The 21,096-nt window shown below is 50.9% G+C and overlaps 1 long non-coding RNA gene across 4 annotated transcripts in view; it reads right to left on the bottom strand.

Annotated features, from left to right (window-relative positions):
• Nucleotides 1–532: 532 nt before the first annotated feature.
• LOC113594107 (uncharacterized) overlaps nt 533–21,096 on the bottom strand; it is a 122,153-nt gene continuing 101,589 nt past the window's right edge. The window contains exons 3-6 of one of the 4 annotated variants that reach the window (XR_008298117.1): nt 14,136–14,262; nt 3,744–3,849; nt 796–1,444; nt 533–596 (exon numbers count right to left, since the gene is read on the bottom strand). This is a non-coding gene — a long non-coding RNA (uncharacterized LOC113594107). Of the gene's footprint in view, nt 3,850–14,135; nt 14,263–21,096 lie in introns of all 4 variants that reach the window. The other 3 variants (XR_008298116.1, XR_008298115.1, XR_008298118.1) reach the window with 3 other exon arrangements.

The raw sequence follows: 21,096 nt of genomic DNA, 5'->3' as shown, positions 1-21,096 counted from the left end.
CCGTGCGGCTGCAAGAGGCCTCTGTCTCCCCAGGAGTCTCCCCCGGGGCCACCATCTGTAACTAGGGGTCCCCTCCCCTCCACCTTGCCCTTTTCAAAGCCACCACCCCCACGTATCAAAACCGAGACCCGCGTTCACCCTGTGTGTTCCCGGCACCCAGCAGGAAACGCTCAGTTGAGGGGCGCTCAAGCCCCCCGAGGGGCCAGAACGCCGTCTGTCTCCCAGTGGGCAGCCCGCAGCACGGTCTCCTCTGTGGACGCTAATGCCGTGAGGGCGGCTGCTTCCTTACCAGTGGAGGGGGACACTTGTGCTGCGGGGGCAAACGGCCCCGGGCACCTGATTGCGGTGGAGTCCACGCTGCGCACAGGAAGAGCCACAGCCGCGTGCAAGCTGGGCTTCCAGAGGCCCTGGGGGAGCCCCGGGATGAGCCGCCGCAGGGTCCTGGCGGCCGGTGCCTGTGGTGGGGTGTGACCCTGGTGTTGTGAAGTAGCCGTTCTCTGAGTGGCAACGGCCTGATTCACAACACCAGCTGCCCCACCGCACCGTGCCGGGAGGTCGCTGGGGCCGCTGGCGGTGGTGCGGTCGCGTCCTCGGTGCTGCTGGCACGGGGGGAGGGGACAGAGAGCAGCCGTGGGTTAGACGCGAACGCGAGCAGCGTCGACATCTCATCTCCCTCCACCCTCGTCCCCTGGGCGTTTCCTGTTTGCCACGTCCTCGGCCAGCCCTCCCATCCCCCGGAGTCATGGGTGGCGTCGGGGGCTCCAAGGAGCCCGGGGCCCCTGGACGCGGACGTACCTGCGCATCGGTGCTTCTCTGGGGGGGGCCCTCCCGCCTTCAGCAAGTCCTCGGTGGGAAATACAGCCCCCCACAGCTTGCGCATCCCCGCCCTGGGAGGCGGCTCGGTAACCAGATATTCCTAAGCCAAAGTGGTGAGTCAAGTTTTTTCCTCACTGAAACTTACGTGGCAGGAAGGCAGGGACCCCCAGTCGCTCTGCTGCCACACGCGGAAACCACACTCGCCTCGTGTCCTAAGTAGCGACTCTGCCAAGACCCCCTACCTCCGCCCCTTCCATCTGTCCGTCCTCAGACCCCGAAGGCTGCGCGGAGCCGCTCCCTCGTTTACTGAGGGTGACCAGGCTCAGAATGGAATCCTCCAGCGACGGAGAGTCTTTCCGAGTCATCCTCCAAAGGGGGGAAACACATTCCAAGCACAAAGTAGGGGTGATCGCTGAAGATCTGAGGCTGTCACGCAAACCAACAAAAGCCGTGAGACTGACCGAAAGGAAATCGGGTGGTCGGTGTGAACCCCGATGAGCCGTCACTGTGCTCTGCCTTTCCACCAGCAGGTGACCCGCCGGGCTGCTCGGCTCTCAGATTCAGCGGGCAGACACAGAGGAGCGTCTCAGCAGTGAAATGACTTTGGAATTCTCGTTTTGGTGTTCGCCTAGGTTTTTATCAGCATTAGGAAATTATGCAACATAAACTGACACGAAAATAGCATTTGAAGCTGAATCCCTATTTCCAGGTGTCGATAAACACTTTTAAATGAATAGCTTCTTTGGCCAAAAATGGCTCCTGCCTGCTGCATGGTTCTTAGTTACCCGATCAAGAAAAATGTTTTCCACTTTCTGCCATCTATCTTGGAACCTGCTTTATTTTAAGGACGCAAAGTTGGCAAGTTCCTAGCACTGGATGTGGCACAGAAGTTCTACCAAAGTTCTTGCCAGAGTTGGGGGAGACAGAAAGTTTGATAATTCATCAGCCACAGTGGTGCCATGTAAACCACTGTGGCCTTGGAGTTCAGAAGCATCTGAATTTTTATGTCTACTATCGAAGAATCCTGGCTGGGACAGTAGGGCATGATGTCTACACTCGGGCCTCCATGGGCCACAGCACTGCTTAGCTGAGAGTGTCTACTGTGCATGGGCTGCCGCGCCAGGCCCCAGGGTGTGTGTTCAGGCTGTCCCTTCCTATTTGTGTTCCCAGGGCCGGTTGCAGAACCTTCTGGGCCTCAGTTTTAGTATCTGCAGAACAGAGTAGTAAGATTGGAAAACCTTGCATACGGCAAACACTTGATATACATGTGTATTCAATAAGTGTTGGCACCAAGTTATGTGGCTGGCTTGCTGAGCTCTGGGTACAGAGACATCCCAAAATTTTTCTGTCCAGTGGATTGTCTTAAAGGCTAACAATCACCCACTCTGAGAATGAGCAAGTTCTAGAAAGTGAGATTAGTTCCTTGTAAAAATAAAGCAGGGGGGACTGTTAATTGCCAGTGCTGAGTGGCCAGAACCTTCAGCAAAGTTAGTGCCCTTTTTTGGCCAAGACTGTGTACGTAGGAAGGTGGTACTGGTACCAAGTTCCTAAAACTGAAACCTGCACAGATTCCTATGAGGGCAAAACATCACGAACCTGGGGACTGGTATTCCTACATCGGAGGGGCAAAAGGAGACTGGGGAATAGGGGAGAAGCTGAGGCCATGGACACAGCTATCCATAGCCACCTCTTCTTGGTTCTGTCTACAACTCACCCGTGCTCAGGGTGTCAAAGAGAGATAAAAAATGATTGTCTAAAAAAGTAACTTCAGGGGCGCCTGGGTGGCTCAGTCGGTTAAGCGTCCGACTTCAGCTCGGGTCATGATCTCACGGTCCGTGAGTTCGAGCCCCGCGTCGGGCTCTGTGCTGACAGCTCAGAGCCTGGAGCCTGCTTCAGATTCTGTGCCTCCCTCTCTCTCTGACCCTCCCCCGTTCATGCTCTATCTCTGTCTCAAAAATAAATAAACATTAAAAAAAAAAATTAAAAAAACAAAAGTAACTTCAAATGCTTGCAAGGAGTCGGCACTGTGCAAGGCAGTCCTGGCCCTCTTTTTTTCCCCTTATCCTTCACTGCCCTCCTCCTCTCCCTCTCGGTTTTTCTAACTTCTCAAATATGCCATATTCTTCCCTACCACAGGGCCTTTGCACAAGCTGCTTCCTTCACCTAGAATCCTCCCTCTCCATTTTGTGTAGTTTAATACCAAGTCCTCCTTCAGACTTCAACTCCAAAGTCACCTCCTGGACTGACTCCCATCCCCCAGACCAGACTGGACTCCTCATGACATGCTTCCCAGGCATCTGGGACTCTTCCTTCAAGGCACCTGTTATACAGTGTGCATGACGTCTCTTCCACTCAACTCTAAGCTTGCCATTGGGTCCCCAGCATTGGCCACATGGGGGATGCTGGATTAATACTGGCTGGGTGAATGTATGATTTAAAGGAAGATTCTTGTAGTCCAGTGACTCTATTGCAAGCATGTAGATGAATCTGTGACATGAATCAAAACGGCACCAAGAACCTGAGGGGCACACACGGTGCTGTTTGTAACAAATGATTTTATATGAATAGATGACTGCGGGACCTAACTCAGCTCCCTACCTTTAGGCTAACCCCACCCTCATCTACAGGGCATCAGAAGGATTCTCCCAGAGGGTCTGTCTAATCTGGCTGAACCTCTCCAAGGCTCCTTTCGTGCCCCCGATAGAGTCTCAGATCCTAATGCACTTCCCTGCTTGACCCCCGCCCCTCACTTACGGAGGAGGAGTGCCCACAATACACCACGTGGGCATGCTTCCGTGGACTGCATGCCCCTAACCCTTTCTACCCAGTGCACCCCTCTTCCTGCAGTCGGGCTCCAGGGTCAGCCCTCAAGAAGGTCCTCTGGCCCCTTGCAAGCTCTTGACCTGGTGGCAAGAGGATTTTTGTACCTTTTGTGTCCAGTGTCGTTCCAGGCTTCAGTCCTGTTTTAGGAGACAGTGGTCCCAAGGGCAGAGGCCATTGTGGAGTCACTGGTAGCTGGGATCTGCACGGCACCTGAAACACAAGGGCTTTCAGCTTAGATGTGCTCTCAATCGGCAACAAAGTCCTGCAAAGCTGGGGGGCTGCGGACACCAGTGGGTTAACGATTTGTCCTCACTGCTCCCCATGAATCATCAGTGTCCAGAAAGCCCAATATTTTGCCATCGAATGGCATTTCTTCATCTCCACGGCCGCCCTGTACCCCCAGCCCTCTCACCAGGACACAACACACACACATCCAACTGTCCCTTTGTGAGTCACTCTTCACTCTGCAGCCTGAGTGATCCTTTTAAAATATGAATCAGAGCATGTCCCTGCGTTGCTTCAAACACTCGCTCCCTTCCCATCATACCCAGAATAAAATCCAAATTCCCCGCGAAATCCCACAGGTGCTGGTGACTCAGCTCCCTCCCTGTGCCTGTCCACCATCACCTCCCCTCCTCATGGACTTAGCTGCACTCCCTCTCTCCGATCTTGGAACACAAAGATAGACCATATGGTGCCTTCTGAAATTAAAGAAGCAGGCCTTTCCTGTAGACGGAGCATTTTGTGGGCTCAAGAAGGCACCTCTTTCCCTGGGCAGAGACGGAACTATAACAGGGCGTGTGTGACCCGGTGAGTGGTTTTGGTCTTCACCGCAACCCCACCTGCCAGAGGGCTGGGGGCTCTAGCGTCACCCGGCCACACTGGAATGGCAAAGCTGGAACCCGCCCTGTCCTCTCCCACCTCAGGGCCTTCCTCCCAACTTTTGCCTCCCTAAGGACCTCAACTGCCCCAGCAGCATTTTTCAGGGAATGTAAGATTTCTGGTGTTCCAAAATCCTGCATCAATTTAAACCAAAACCTTTTATCTCGTTATTTTCTACATTGGTCTGCTTATGATCACTACAGACTTGATAGGGTCAAGCCAGCTAATTGTTTAGTTTTGTTTTGTTTTTTTTAAGTCACATAATGGCCACTCGGTGCTGGCAATCCCAAGTACATGGCATTTATCTAAGCTGTATAACATCAGAGGTCTCAAATCAGCAAACTGTCTCGCCGCCTGGTACTTCTGGGAAAAGATGACGCAACAGGAACACAGGGGGTTTCCTCATCAACCACCTCCCAGGTTGAACAAGAGTCAACACAAACTCGTTCAGCCTCGGACACCAGCCCTCAGTCTGGCTGGCTCCGTGGGGGGCGGGAGGGGGGCTCAGGGCTCCAACCCCACTCCAGATCCTACTCCAGTCCGTCTGGGAGTGAAGCTCAGGAATCTACCCCCCCCCCCCATCCCAGGGACTCTGATAAGCCAGATTTGGGGACCACTGCTTTAAATCCAGGGCTCTGTTAAACACTGACATTCCTAATGAGCCTCAGAGCAGCAGGAGTCCCATGCGGCTTCAGCATCTTCAGAGGCAAATTCCATCTTGCCCACGTGGCGGGTGCTGCTGATGTCCAGCACCACTGCTCCCACATACAGAATGTCCTAGGCCTGGGGGCTTCCTCGGGTCAGGAGCGGGAACAGGCGTGTGTCAGCTCGGTGTCAGGGAGCTGACATCCTCAGGAGCCCCCACCAGCGGCACAACGGAGTTGGTGGACAATACCTTGCTCTCTTGCCCCACAGAGCAGGACCCTGGTGGACAGCACAAGCCTTATGGGGTCCCTCCCCCCTCCCCTCCCCAAATCCAGCTGTGCTTTGGTGTCTGTGTTAAATGGATGTAAGGGTACCCACGTGCTGAACAGGCGTATCTTACCACGTTCCCATGGTCACTTTCAGCAGGGCGGGCCCAAGGTGAGGGGAACGAGTCACCTGCTCTCAGATGCTGACCCCACTCTTGCAGGAGCAGGACTGTGAGCGCCTCCCGAAATTTTGCATCCTGGGCCTTCTCATTCGCTCACCGTTCTGATGTGCAGGGAGTGAGAATACACAAATCAGGCAAAACAACCCACTCCAAGTAGGTGTTTATTCTAGAGTGTGTCGTACTTATGTTTCTTCATTGCTTTTTCATAGACACTAACCCTCTAAAAGGAAGACCCTTTGGCCCCAAAGCTCCAAGGTATTAGGATCATTCTGCACAGTTAAGTAGTCACAGATACACAGATACTGTTATAAGCATTTAAGACAGCATGTCTACTCTAGGACAATGGCAAAAATAAACCTGAATGCAACCTGGGAATTCTGCTCGCTTTAGCCCATCTTGGCTGATGCCGTCCAGGTGGACTTCAAAATAAAAACTCCTGGTTCAAGGAGGGCTGCCTGGCCTGCGGAGCACAGCCCCGGAGTTTATTAGCACGGTTAATATTGCATGCAAATAGATTTCCCCGCTTCTGTCATGCCAGTCCATTAATTCAGCCCCTTGTCTGCTACATCTTTATCCTTGGCAGGTTAATCCTGCCAAATGCCTTTGCTGGAGCACATGTCACGCTGTGCCGATGTCCAACAATGCAATTTCGCTAATCCTGTTGTCTCCGCTTTGTGGCCCGGTCTGGTCCAGCCAACGGTGGAAAAAGTGCACGTGAGGTTTTTTTGCCAAGATCCTTCTCATCCCTGGCACCCACCCCTTCCTCTTCCTCTTCCTCATTAATTTTTTAAATTTAAATATGGTTTCAATTAAATGGTCTGAAAGTCAACCACAGTGTTTGGACAGCTGCCATGGCCAACGTCACTCAGCAAGAATGCCGAGGCTCTCAGCGGGCCTCCAGACTCCTTCCGGTAGCTTCGCCCGGCTGCCAGCCGAACGTGACGATGGGAAGGGTTAAACAGGAAAATCTGCGGAGCGCCTCTTCTTTCTCCTAGGTTCTCCAAGGCCTGAAGATGACTCAATGGAGCAAATGCATCTCACCCACCATCTTTGATGCCAACCTCGTTACGGCGCAGTGGGGTCGCTAACTTGGATTATGAGGAGAGGTGCACCCCTTCCTGCAACCACCTTTGTCCGCTACGCACCTGACGTGGAGACAGCACCTCCAGGCCCCACAGTGGACCGCTCCTCCTGCCCATGGCCTAGTGGGGTTCAGAACATGGGCTTTAGAGTCACATTTGCCCAGGTTCAAATACCAACTGGTCTACTGTCTACCTCTGCAGCAGCTAAGGCACATTGTATCACCTCTCTGGACTCACGTGTCCTCATCTGTAGAATGGGCATGACCACAGCACCCAAGAGATACAACTGCTGTGAAGATTCAGTCACTTGATACACGTTAATCCCAATGAGTGAAGCTGGCACACACACATATGTAAGTTTATCTTGGCACAGATTGTGAAATGTGTCAAAATGGACTGCCATCTGCAGCTTACTATCGTACGTATCCAAAGTGCAGGGTCGAATTCCGCACGGCATGTCTTTTAGGGTCTCCAGATGTAAATTCCACTCCCTTGCCTGCTAATTACAGAAATCTGGCTCTACGGAGACCTAAGTGCCCCTGCCGCTGCTCTCTGTGTTATCCCTGGCCGCTGTGGCAGGTGTGAACCGTGTTCCAGGTGGAGAAACAAGGGTCTGTGGTGAGATTCCCAGTGACTCAGTCCTGGCTCTGCTCCCACCTGACCCTGGACGAGGCATGCAACCTCTGAGACCCTTCCACCACAAGTGGGAGTGTCGGTTCTACAGTGCAGGGTTATTGTGAGGGTTACGGTCAAAAGCACAGGCGAGCCAGTCGGCAAGCGGCTCAACAGGAGCTCAGGGCCCTCGTCATGGCTGGTAAACCACAGACCACCCTGGCTCGTTTCTTTTCCCGAACGCCCTCAGCTCCAGAGTCCCTTCTGCGTAAGTGTGCACTTAGCCTTCCGGTCTGAGCCCTAAGACTTATGAGTGGGTTTTCCTCCTTCATTTACTTTTACTTATCTGATGAAAAAAATGCTTTTATCCCATAGGTAGGTACCCCTAAGAGAGAGAGACACACAGAGAGAGAGAGAGAGAGAGAAAGGATTCCCCTAAACAGTTTAAGGCCGTTATAGGAAATACATACATTTCCTCAGGGTGTTTTGCTTTATCTAATGATCCAAATTCAATGGCCATAGGGTGTTTAAAATGCTCTTCAAAGATTAAAAATAATTCATTAAGTCCAGCTGGTACACATATGAGGAGACTGGCATTTTCACTTACTGTTTCGTAGAGTGTTAACTGCCTTCTTTCTTGAAAATGATTTAGCAATATGAAACAAAAGTCCTTAAAAGAAGTAGGATTGACTTGGTAATTCCTCTCATAGGATTTTATTCAAAGGAAAGAATAAGTACGCAAAGATGTTTAAGCACACTAACTGCAGAGTTGCTGAGAGCAAAAAGGAGAAAAATCTAAATGTCCCAAAGTTATTGGTTAAATAACTATGCAGCAATTTAAAATGAGGACAGTGGGGTGTCTGAGTGGCTCAGTTGGTTAAACATCTGACTCTTAATTTTGGCTCAGGTCATGATCTCAGTCACAGTTTGTAGGTTCAAGCCCTGCATCGGGCTCTGCTCTGAAAACGCAGAGCCTGCTTGAGATCCCCTCTCTCTCTCTGCCCCCTCCCATGCACGCCCTCTCACTCTCTCTCTCTCAAGATAAGTAAACTTAAAAAGTAAACTGAGGAAAGGATATGTATATTACAGCGTGTGGGGAAAAGGCAGCTCCACGTGTGCTGACCGTCCTGTGCGTAGGAATGAGTGGTGTTTGAGTGACGGTGTGTATGTGTAGGTTTCAAACTGCCCCTGTGTTTGGACAAAGCTGATGTGCACTCTGATGTGAGCACTTAGACACTTGCATGGTAACCTCGAGAGCAGAGGGCTAACCCTGTTTGGTCCTGATGCATCAAGACAGGGTTTTGCTCTTGATGTAACTACCGAGAAGAGCTATACGCCTCCCTTGGCAACGAGGCCCCAACCACCACCTATTCTTCCCAGATCCTGCTGGATCTTCTAGTAAATTAAGTCCAGTCATTAGCGGAGGACTTCCTGTGTACCCGTGACCAGACCTGACACTTCACATTCATTACCTGGTTGACGTGAGAGAGTACCGTTTCACCAATTTCCTAGTTTAAGAAAACGGAGAAATAAAAGTACTAAATTATTAAAATAAAGTAAAATGGAAACTTGGAAACCACAACTAATTTACCCAGCAAGTGGCCGCACAGCCCTGGTGTGAGCCCAGAGCTGCTGGCTCTCGGGGCCCTTAGGCTACAAAATACATGCCTGGCATGATCCCAATTCTTCTGTTGGCATCTGAGTCAAGGTAGACCTCCTGAATTAGCAACTCTCTTTCGCATTTATTTGTTCCAAGTTACAGCTATGCCAAATGCAATGTTTTTCCTTTTCATTTTAGTCGTTCACAAATCCTATACTTAAGTTTCAAGGGGGGTGAGGAGAATATGGCACAAATCCCCCACAAAACCCCAAGACTCTTTTTCTGCAAAAATTAGGAAATTCTAGCATCCAGCACGCTCCAGTGACTCATTAGAAAAGTCCTGTATACCTCAAGTCCACTGCACAGATCTTAATCCGGTTTTCGTTTGCCAATCTCTTGAATGGGTTTGTAACACTTCACGTGATTCAAACATGATGGAATCGTGCCATTTGCAGAATGAGCAGTTGTGACTCTCTGGCCTCCGTGGCTCCGACAAGGCCACGGAGGCACAGCCGTGTGTCGCCTTGGTGAGAACTCCTGCTGAGCGGGCAGTCCGCGTAGCCTGGGTCTCGAGGCAGTCATGCTTACCCAGCAGAATGCAAACGTCCTCGAGCTCTGCTTACTGCACAAAAGGTAGCACCGGCTTCCTGTTACGTTTCCTCTGGCAGGATCGATCCCACATCCCAGCCAGACCTGGGGCCCCCGCTGGCGATTAACCTCACAGAGGCGAAGCTCCTCCTTGCACTGGACTGCTGGAGCTGAGTGCAGGTAGAGGCTGAGGGGCTGGAATAAAGGCCGGGAGCAGAATTATAAGCACGTGACGTGTCTGAGGAGGCCGCTCCCTGCCGTGTGCTGCAGGAAGCTTTTTTTAGTGGTGGAATCACTGCCAGAAAATTCACTTTTGCCATGCACGCTACTTAGCATCATGGAGGGAGTTTATGATTTCTTCTTTTCTACGGTGAGAATAGTTAGTGGTGCTTCCCTGCCCTCCCCCCCCTCCCCCGATTCCTTTTTAGCTAAGTGAAAGTTGGCTGCATCCAGGATCTGTGGTGGCTCTAGGGACGTACTCAGCACTCACTTCCTGTCAGAGGGATAGAGAGTGCTCAGGTTTCTCTAGAAGATTTAACTGACAATCACATGATTTAAAGAGGCCTGTTCTTGACTTTGCTCTTGGGACTCTGCTTTTGTAATTCTTCACTGAATTTGAAGATGCTTGAAGGCTGCTGGCATTTTTTTTTTTTTTTCTAAGTTGGGGTCATCTCATTTACCAGGTTTGTCTCAGAGGGGTGTGAGAGGATGTGATCCAGGGAGGTGAAAGTCCACATGCATTCAGCAGAGGTGGATGCGACTTCCCTGAGACACTAAGAGTTTCCAAAAGGGTTGTCAGCTCCTTGTCTTTCCTAAATGATGCGGCTTGTAACTATTTTAGGATCCAAGCAAAAGGCAGAAAACCCTTGCTCTAAAGAATCCCTCTACACAGAAGCCTCTGCTGATACAAAAACCACCTAAGGAGTGACTTCAAGAGAAGAAGGAAGTTTCTTCCTTAAAAGGAAGTTTCCTCCATACCTTAAAGACCACGTTCGCGGCACATTTCATTTTCGGGCCATGCCCGTTGTATAAAGAGAAGTCCATCTGCATTTATCTCTGAAAAGGGATTTCTTTTGAAAAAGGACCTCCCTCCCCGGCAAGCCCCGAAGACATATTGACAACAGGAGGATTAAGACACAACGACAATAGGGGGATTATTTCCTAACCTGGTGTGTGACAAACGCCTATTAATAAACGAACAAGCCGGTCCTGTCTCCGTTTTCTCTCAAACACAAAGCCCCATCGCCCAGTGACCAGAGCCAAGGCGTGCATGGAGTCGCTGAGCTCTCTCCCCGTCCTGCCGCTGGCCCAGGACCCGGCAGAGGCCCCCCGCCCGCCTGCCTGAGCACCCCCGGCCCCGACGGAGGTGGCCGTCCAGAGGGCCGGCCCTGTCACCCCGGGCAGGTGGGTGCTCTCCGCTCCTGTGTGTCCCTCCTGCTGTCTCGCCTCCTGTCATTTCTGTGGCAGGCGACGATGTTTCTTGCCGGACAAAACGTATGTTGGAGAAGCCTGACCAAGCAGCTTTTTCTCAAGGAAAAACGGAAGCTGTTGTCTGAAAACCCCGACCGGCGCGTTGAGGCTTCAAAGGCCTGGCTGGGCAGTTCTGGTCCTCAGCAGAGACCTACGTGTTTCGGGAAGTCCTGCTCCCTCCCACAACTCCTGGCCTCTGTCACACCAGCTTTGCGTTCTCTTCTCTCCAGGACGTCTCCCAAGAGACGATCTCTGAGAAAATGCAGCAACTCACGCAGTCTTGGAGGAAGAGAATGTCTTAATGAAAGGCGGCTTAACCCAGGAGCAAGGGGAGGTTCTGCTGGACGGAACGAGCTACCTGTACACGAGCACCAAACGCTCCGGAGAAGCTAACGGCAACCGGCTTGGGAGAGTGATGAGTCACCACCCGTCCTGCGCGCAGCCCTCAGGTGGGGACATACTGGCACACACAGCACACCTGGGCTCGCCCACCTGTGATGGCTGGCTGCAGCGTCATGCACACAGTCTGTTAGGAGACCAGCCAGCTGCCGTTTAGAGATCACTAGCAAAATCGAAGGACAAATCACAAGTCTGAATCTTTCTGTGGCTGCTAACAGCTTCCGGGGGCTGGGAGCAGTCGCCTCCCGGAGGGTCCACTCCCCCAGATTCCAGGCCTAGGCACATCACTGGCATGACTTTTGTAGTGTGCCATTATCGGAGTAGCTCAGGGACCCACCGCTGTTAGCCCCGGGAGGAGCCCCAGATCAGCTGGATTTGGGAATTCCTGTGGAACTCTGGGCCCTGGTGCCACACCTCTGAGTCCTGGGGGCAGGGACAGCTTTCTTGCAAGTGAAGGGGCTCACGCGCCTGGGGTAGGGGCTTACTCAGAGGAATAGGAAGGTGGGACGGACCAAGGCAGAGGGTAGAATTCAAGGGGGTCCGTGCAACTTCCTTGGAACACCATTTAAAAAAAATTCTTTGTATAATGATTTACGGATGAAACCGAATGAGGAATACTTAGACAAATATCCCGGAAACTTCAAATAAAGCACTTCTGAAACCCTAGGTATCTTAATGCACGTAGTTAAAGATACTGGGAGAAGAGGTCCATCCAGGACATGGAAAGATCAAGAGCCCCCGCCCCTGTGGAGGTGGATGCCGTGGAAAGGTGGATGTCAGCATGGACACAAGATGCAGCCCGACCCTCACAGCTGTGGCCCCATCTGACCTCGCTGCATCCAACAGCCGTATGTCCACATGCTTTCACACCCTGTGCCTCAGTTAAAAAAAAATTTTTTTTTAATGTCTATTTATTTTTGAGAGAGTGAGAGAGTGAGTGCATGAACAGGGGAGGGGCAGAGAGAGAGAGAGAGAGAGAGTGACAGAATTCAACGCAGGCTCCAGCCTCTCAGCTGTCAGCACAGAGCCCAACACGGGGCTCGAACCCAAGAACCGTGGGATCATGACCTGAGCGGAAGTCAACTGAGCCACCCAGGTGCACCGCCCCCTAAAAAATTTTTTTTGATGTTTATCTTTGAAGGAGAGAGACAGTGTGTGAGCAGGGGAGGGGCACAGGGAGAGGGAGACACAAAATTCGAAGCAGGCTCCAGGCTCTGAGCGGTCAGCACAGAGACCAACGTGGGGCTCGAACTCACCAACTGCGAGATCATGACCTGAGCTGAAATCGGATGCTTAACCATCTGAGCCATCCGGGAGCCCCTGTGCCTCAGTCTGCTTACCGCTAACATGGGAATAACAATACTCTTGAGCCCCCAAATTGGACATCATGTGTCTTGCCCACAGCCAGGCTGCAGCCAATGCAGAACGCCTCGTCATAAGGCACAAAATAAATCCTGCTGACCTGTAGGTACTGCTGAGCTTCTCCATCCTTATTCTGGACACAACACAGGACGTCCAGCTTCCTTCACTCTACAAAAAATTCCAGAAAATTGTCACCCTCATACTCACTCAACTACAGACTTAGCAAAGGTAACCTTGGGACTCAGCTGAATTTTACGGGGGCCGGCTTTCTTTACACCACAGGAGGCCCACCTTATCATTCATTCGCTGTCTTAAGTCTGGGCTGGAGAATTCTGGGAGGGGTGGTGGGCACGACTGGCAGGGAATTCTCCCCTGCACTCGCGTATTTTTTAAGACACACTGACAGGGTGCAGCTAACATCACAACACCTTCAAGTGCCTCTTAGCTCTCATTTGACGCAATGCTTCTAGAGGCATGCTTTGATGGGTCTTTCAAGTCTGGATGGCAAGAGGATGAAGAGTTTCCTGTTTCAAGGCCCAGGCACTCTCCTCCTTCCCTCCTCTCCTCACCCCCAATTCTCATTCTTAGAAAGACAACAAAATAAAACCCAGGTAGGGTCACAACACAATACTCTTTAGACAAAGCACCAAGCCCACAACCTAGCTGATGCCATTCCTCTGTCCCCTCACTCTCAGAGGCAACAGTCTGGGGTCAGAGGAGGAGAGGGGAGGGCTTTCAAGGGAAGCCACAGAGAAAGGCCTGGAAAGAGAAGAGCCTCGGCAAAGCTTGTCTTCTCGGTCAAAGATCCACCCTGACTTCTGCTCCTCTTGTCCTCAAAAGCACCATGATGGATCGCAGTTTGTCCTCACGTTGCCGATAGGGAAAACTGAGATAGTGGGTCTTGAAGCAAACTTTTCTGGGAGCAGCCTATTTATCTTTACAAAAATTGCAGGCTGGTAGGGGCTAGATGTACTTTGTGAACACTCTTGACTCTGAAGCAAATTTTGCTTCATACTCAATGCTTTTTATTTCCTTTACTCCTACAATGGTTTCAGACCAGCAAGGTGAAGGGGTAATGAAAAATGGCAGCTTGTCCGCTGGCAAACATTTCCAAACACCACCTCTACTACCTTTTCCAGCTTATAGAACCATGCGCAGCTTATGGAGGTGTAGGAGATAATGGGGGAGCCCTGGAGTCAGAGGTGAGGGTTATCATCACTTACTGCTGTATGACCCTGGGGCACGCACTCATCTATCCCAAGCTCCAGCTGCATCACGAAGAACACGGAACTGGATTATTATAATTGAACAAGACAAGATGTCCACGTGAGGCTTTGCCATTTACAAAATCCACCCCCCTCGGCCCCCACTAATGCCTAAGTACATTTAACTGTAAAACACTGCTCACCTTTTGTGGTTGCATCTGAGTGTCTGACCACCGAGTACTCATCAAGTAGAGGGCAGTGTGGCTGCAGTTCAGAGGGGACTCAGTGTGGCTGCAGTTCACAGGGGACTCCCACAGAGAGCCTGGATACCTGGGACGGAAGGGTAAAGGTCACTGAGACAGATTGCCAACGACTGGCTGACAGTTTCCTCATCGGTAAAATAGGAACTAGAATAACACTTCTCCTCCTTGGCTTTAAGAAGGAATAAGAGGTAATCCACAGGCTCAATAAATATTCACGGCCATCATCATCACCATCATTGGCAACTCATCAATATGCACCTTAAGATCACAGAAATAACCCAAATGCCACAGTGGGGAGGTCCTACAGAGCTCTGTCTTAGGGAGCCCTGGAGGAGTGATGTACACTTTGGAACCTTCCTTCTACATAACGCCCCTGGACTCAGAGTTCATTAAGCCAAAGGATAATAAGCATGTTGGTCGAACCCATTATGTTCTTGGAAGTGTTTTTCTCCAATATCAAACATTAGGAAGAAAAATTAAAAAGGGTCAAAGTAGAGGCATCCAGTTGATTCACAGCCAAGGTGGGCAACACGGTGTTCAGGTGTTTCTATTGTCAGATCACAGAAAAATAATGGAGAAAGGAAACATTATACAATTGATGTTGGTAGGAGAGCTGGACGGCAATATTGAGAAAACACTCTGATGCGCATGAGGTAACTGTGCCCTTGTCCCTGGAGGTTAAGTGCTGTCCTTCGTTTCTGCCACACACTGACCCCACCATCCCCACTGAAATCAGGGGCAGGGTCCCCACCAGCATGCCTAGCCTACAGAGCTGGCCACCACACAGCTCTCCAAGGCAGTGCGTGCTGCCTCCCTACCATATTTCTCACGGCCTCAGCAGAGTGTCCCCTGAGCCTACTCTGGGGATGGTGAGGAAGTGGGCGTGGGGGGCACACGTGATAAGTCTACTCCAACCTCCCAGCCTTCCTAAGCCTTTGGTTCCTCCCTTCTGCATTATGCTAGGGAAGTTCTAGAACCTTACTCAATATAGAACCATTGAGTCCAACTTGCAGCCAGTCAGCAAAGAAATCTTTTAGAGCCACTTCCAACTGCTTGAGCTAAAACACATAAATTCAGAATTTCTCTATTCTACCCTCCTTAGTCTAACACCCTTAGAATCCATTCGCGGACATTTCTCAGGCTTTCATCAAAATATAATTCAGCAAAATCTTACAATCCTTTTGGAGGAATGTCCCTCCTGGGCTCTCCCCACTCCTGGGCCTTGGGGACCCGATGCCACTCTGCCCACCGCATGGAGGTGGGGTCTCGGCTGAGGCAGGGCTCCCGGACCCCACCTCTTTCTGCTTCCCTAGTTACCTCCAGTGCTTTCCACTTGTGGAGACTGTTCTTTAGGAAGCAAAATTTGCTGACTGAAGTGCTCAGTTCTATGTTGGTGTTTTGCCGGGGATTTCACTTTGATTGTGGAATTAAAGAGTCCTTCTGATCATGAAAGGGTCTCAGAGGAATGAGCCTGAGGAAATGCCCTGGAGTTCTCTGGCCTGATAGTCCTGCTTTTCAGAATTTCCTCTCAAACTGTCTTTTGCAGCCCGGCCTTGATAGTCACCTCCCAGCACCATACGCTACCCCCCTCTCTCTTCCCTCCCAATGTCAAAACATCGTGAACTGTTATCAAAAAACAGACCGATTTCAGGTCTGCTGAGGAGGGACAGAGATGTCTGGACAAGCTGGCACAGCTTCTGGAATGCCACCTTTTCCCAAGCCTGACTGCTGGGTGGTCCAGGCGCCCTCCGCACCTCTCCAAGACCCCTGGGGAGGAAGGTATCATGGCCCCAGTTTTTTGTGTGAGGAAACGGAGACGTGGCCTCACCTGAGTGCTCCCCCACATCTATATGTGCCCCAGGTGACTGAGAGGGGAGAGAATAATGCATTCCTCTGGATCCTGGAGGGGAGTGAGGTGAGGAGGGAGAAGGGGCTCTGGGTCAGGCACGAGGAAGAACCTGGGCTCTGGCCACAGACCTCCAGACCCCCACATTGTCAGAAGGCTGCGCCCTTCCTTCTCTGGACGATTGGCAATATGCCTACTCTCCACGGCTTTTCCAAATTCCCTGGATGCAGAAGGGAGACCGACTTGGGCCATTCCCTTTATTTCTGCTTTAGAAGCACCTCCTTAAACTTCAGTTTTGAAAAGTCTGGAATTGGCAGTAAAATGGGCCTTTCAGATTATCTAAGAATTTAAAAACTTAACTGCTTCTGAAATGCACTTGAGAAAGTACAGGCTTCCTACAGGCAAAGCAATCCTCTATGTAGACTCAGCTTTCGGACATCACGTGTGACACTTTCAGACTAGTTACTGACCCAAAGGAAACAAGGTTAAAACTTTCAGCACCAGTATGTAAGTATAGTGAGAGTGACTTAGCAAGTAAGCTCAATTCTGAGTTATATTGGGAAACTTTCTGAAAAATAAGGCTTTGGTAAGACAGCTGGGACCTGGGGTCAGGCGGAGGCTTGATTCCTCTCTCTTGGGAAAGTCGTGTGGGCTCAGTCTCTTCAGGGTAAAATGGGAAAGGTGACCCCCCACCCCCCGCCAGAGTTTGATTGCGGGTCCGATCCAGACACGCACAGGATGTAAACACTACTGGCTCACGTGAAAACGGTTGAGCCTGACACATCTGGTTTTATTTTCCTTGCCCTTGGGACTCACCTAGGTCACAGGAAGAGAATCTTGTTTCCACATGTCCCAAGCATTCCCGCACGAGTTCCCTTCTGATTCAGCGAGTGTCTTTCTGAGTCTAAGAAGATTGGTTGGGCACTACCAGATTTGGTAACCAGTGATTTCAAAACAAAAACAAAAACAAAACAAGCACAGACCACGTAAGCACCAAAGTCGAGTTAATCAGCTGGCCTCTGCTACCTTGAAGGGAAAACCAATTCAACCCGCTGGACTTTGAACAGGGACACTTCCTTCACAATCACTGCTGGACAGAAAGAAGTGTCGTTACCTACACAACCAGAAAACCAGCCAGCAACCTTCAGTTAAAGCTCCTCTTCTGAACAATGAGGGGGTAGGTAGTGAAACCAAATCCTCCCAATCGAGCTGAAGAAAGGATCTTCGTGAGGAAGATGAGGACCTAAGTCCCTGGGGGACAGAACTCCGCTGGTGCTCGTTTTTGTCCTGCTCTTCAAATTCACCCCCCACTGGGGCTTCAGGATGCAAAGCTGCAAGGGCAGCGACGTGCAGGGAGAAATGAGAGAACAGGACTCAGCCTGTGGGTTCTGCGGTGTCTGGTTTCTGTCAGGACAGGACCGAGGAGGAAGGGGACCGACTCAGGTACAACTGTCGAGACCTGCGGGAAAAGACGTCAGCCGGACCAGAGGCTTGGCCCCAGCAATGCAGCTGCCCCCTTCCTTCCCACGGAAACAGAATCTGCCTGACGAAGCATCTGGAATGCACACAACTCCTCCTCTGAGCCGACTCAGCTCTGGAAATCATCTTTGATGCTTTGAGCCTCATTAACAACAAAGGGTCACCTTATCTTGGCCTGATTTTGTCTTTGATTCACTTTCAATTTGGGTTGTCATGAACCGAATCAGTCAGAAAGGGATTATGGAAGAATCTTCCCTGTCCCTCCTCTCTCCACACACAGACAGCCCCCCCCCACCCTGTCCCCCATTCCTTAGTCCTTGCTGCTGTGACTAAATCTATAAGCGCACAAGTGCCATTAACTGACATTCATCAAAACATTCTCCATTGTTCGCAGACATGAGCGGCCGAGAGGTGGAAATTACTTGGCATTTCATTTTAATCTGTATTGAAGACTTGCCTGACAAAACATATTAAGTGTAAGAATTGCCAGCTTGGGAATGAAGCTATGTTTATGGCTCACCCCGTATTTTTCTTTCCTAAAGGAAAGGAAATGACACTTCCCCATCCCTCCCAACCTTCTGCAGCTCACCGCCCCCCCCCCCACCGTCATCTTCCACGAAACCTTAACGTTTAATTTTCCTTCACGAGTGAAGCTTTTGTCGGTGGTGTCAGTAAAATTATCACAAACACCCTGCCTCTGTGCTCGCGTCTGAGATTAAAAACACCAACAAGCAAACACCAACAAAACCCAAGCGACTCCGCCTTTCATACGGTGTTATCGGCGGCATCTCCCAGGGGAAGGTCCGTTGTGGTGTCTGACTAACTGCAGACCACATGAGCTGTGCGTTTCTCTGCAGAGACTGTCCCCGAACGCTTCTGACAAAGAATGGATGCCATGCTAATGGATGCGCATAATTACCAAGGGACAACGACTCTCCCTGCCGGACTGGGACAGTCGCCATTGCCACGCGGCATGTAGAGTGCGGGCCACTAAGGTTCGTTTTCGTCGGATCCTCCCTCAGGTTGACACTTGGATCCTTCAGGATGCTTCCACACCGTATCAGAAATAGATAACCCAAGAAGTAAATAAATAAATAAAAATAAAGGCTCTCAGAGATGGAGCGTTATTTTTTCTTTTCTTTCTTTTTTTTTTTTTTTTTTTAATTTTTGCTCTGGTCTGTCTCCCTGGATTAGTTAGGAGGCTGCCTTGGGGCGAGGCACAGCGTGAGCGGCCCACACTCTCTGTGCTGCCGCGGGCCCAGGTCAGGCACAGGGATCTGGGAGAAGGAGAATCAGCAGCAGACCTGTGCAACGGAGGCTGGGGGGGGGGGGGCGGAATCCGGGTCAGCAGGGACTCACGGGGACACTTCGGCTTCGTTTACCAACCTCCCGACGCTGCAGAGTGCGGCTGTCCGGGTGTGAGGAGGGTAGAGAAGCCCTCTGTGCTGCGTGGTGTTTTACGGTGATTGGATCTGCACCCGGGGCCGTTTCAGAGTTCTGCTTCTTGGTGAACTTTCTGTTTCCAAGCTTCTGGCTTGGCTTGGCTGAGCTTGGTGAGGGTCAGGTGGACCAAAGTCTCTCCAGAGAGGCCTCCGTTGTCCCCCATCTTGGCTGATGTTCATTTCAGCCCTTCCGCCGGCCTCTGCCATTCCCAGGATTTTGGAATCAGGAGTTGAGAGCAGAGGAACGGAAAAGAGAGAAACACTTCATGTCCTCCCTTCGTGTCCTCAGCCAGTGCTTCTCCGGGTGGCTCCGACCCCTTCACACTGTGAGTCCTGGGGATTCTGGTCCCAGGCCACAGCAGCCCACAGCTCCCATGTCACGGTAAGGGTGCCAAAACCTTGAGGTTCATGCTGGGGGCAATGGGGAAGCCTCCACCTCGTGAAGGCAGGTGGACCGGTGGCCTGGCTGGCTGTGGTTGTTCTGTCCCACCACAGGTATCAAACTGGCTCCACACTCCCACCCCTGTCCCCCACCCCCACTCCCAACCCCCAGCCAGTGAGTGGCCCAGGTCAAGCACGGATGCCCAAGACAAACTTGTCGAATGAGCAGGTGCATCAATGAATGGGAACAAACCATCCGTCGTGCAGAGCTCCCCACTCTCTCCTTGATCTCTGCAATACCCTTGGCTTTGCACAGAGCAGGGTGAGGAACGGTTGGTGTTCTGTCCTGTCACATAGGCTAGAACACTGCTCACAGCCACATTTATAACACAAGATCTCAGGCTGACACCAGAGGAGAAGAACAGTCAGGCTGGCCTGGGGCTTGTTACCAATCAAGCCCTGAACAGATGTAGCTCTTTCTGCCTCATTCCCAGTCCAGGCTACCCTGATGCACTCCAAAAACTCACACCTTAGTAGCCCAAAGGTATGACCTTTTTCATAAGGTGTGAGGAAAATAACACCTACCTGGTTTCCAGTCATAATTTCGGTCTGTCACCTTTTGATTTGAAAGATAAATACTGTAAGAGAGACTTGCATACGGTCCAATTTTAGGGGCAGATGTGAACAGAATGGTAATCACTTGCCAAGAATTGCAGCAAATCATTTGAATGAACTACACAGTATAGGCACATAATGGCTAGAAAGATAAGTATCTGTTCTAAATCTGTTCTACATAGTTCTGATTCTTTGTCATATAAAAATGACGTTAAACAAATAACAATGCCCTATTAGCTTCTGCTTGAACAAACTAAAAGTCTTTTTCTTCAGGAAGTAAGTAATTGGTCAGATTATAAAATGAACTCTTTCTCAGTTCTTTGATCCAGTTCTGCTGATAAGATGCACACAACTCTGTTTTGTCTCCCGGAAACTCCAAATGACCTAGCCTGTCTTATGGATCATCATTAAGGAGCTCTTGGGGCCCTGCTGGCACCCACCCCCCATACTCATCTTGGATCCAGCCCAAGGGAAAAGATGGAACAGGCAGGCAGCCCGGGCAGAGAAGCATCAGGGCACAACCCACAGTCAGAGAGGACATTCACCGGGGGAGCTGGGTGAGCGCCCGAACCATTTCCCACTCTTTTTCACATTAGCCTGTTTGATTCTCATTACAGCACTTGTCACCAGCTGCAACCATGCGCCCGCAGCTTTATTCACCAGTCTGACACAGGACCGTCCACTGGCCGTAAGCCCCCTGAGTAGGGATTCAGGTCAGAGCTGTTCACCTCTGTGTCTCTAGCTCCTGGCATATAATAGATACTCAAGACATACTTGTGGGAAGCAACGTTCTATAGAACTGCCCACGCCCCCCCCTTGATGGCTGCAGTACCCCTGGCTTTGCACAGAGCAGGCATGAGGAAGCAGGTTCGGAGATTCTCATCAAAGTTGAAAAAGAGCAGGAGGGAACCTAAGCTCAGAATTAGGGCTAAGACAAGAGTTGTAAGTTAGAAGGATGCACTAAGTATCACGGTTAGAAGCCTCAAGACCCTGGCATCGCAGCCTAGAGACAACTGCTATCTATCTATGATGATGTCCCAGGTCTGCATTGTTCCAGACGGGAAGTGACTGCAGAAGGACAGGAAGGGGAGGAAGAGAAGAGAAGAGATGCTGAAAGGAATGAAGCCAGGCACTAAGC

Source organism: Acinonyx jubatus, chromosome C2 (assembly GCF_027475565.1).
Source record: "Acinonyx jubatus isolate Ajub_Pintada_27869175 chromosome C2, VMU_Ajub_asm_v1.0, whole genome shotgun sequence".
NCBI classification, from domain to species: domain Eukaryota; kingdom Metazoa; phylum Chordata; class Mammalia; order Carnivora; family Felidae; genus Acinonyx; species Acinonyx jubatus.
Note: the sequence above shows the minus strand (reverse complement) of the source record. Positions and strands in the feature narration are given on the sequence as shown.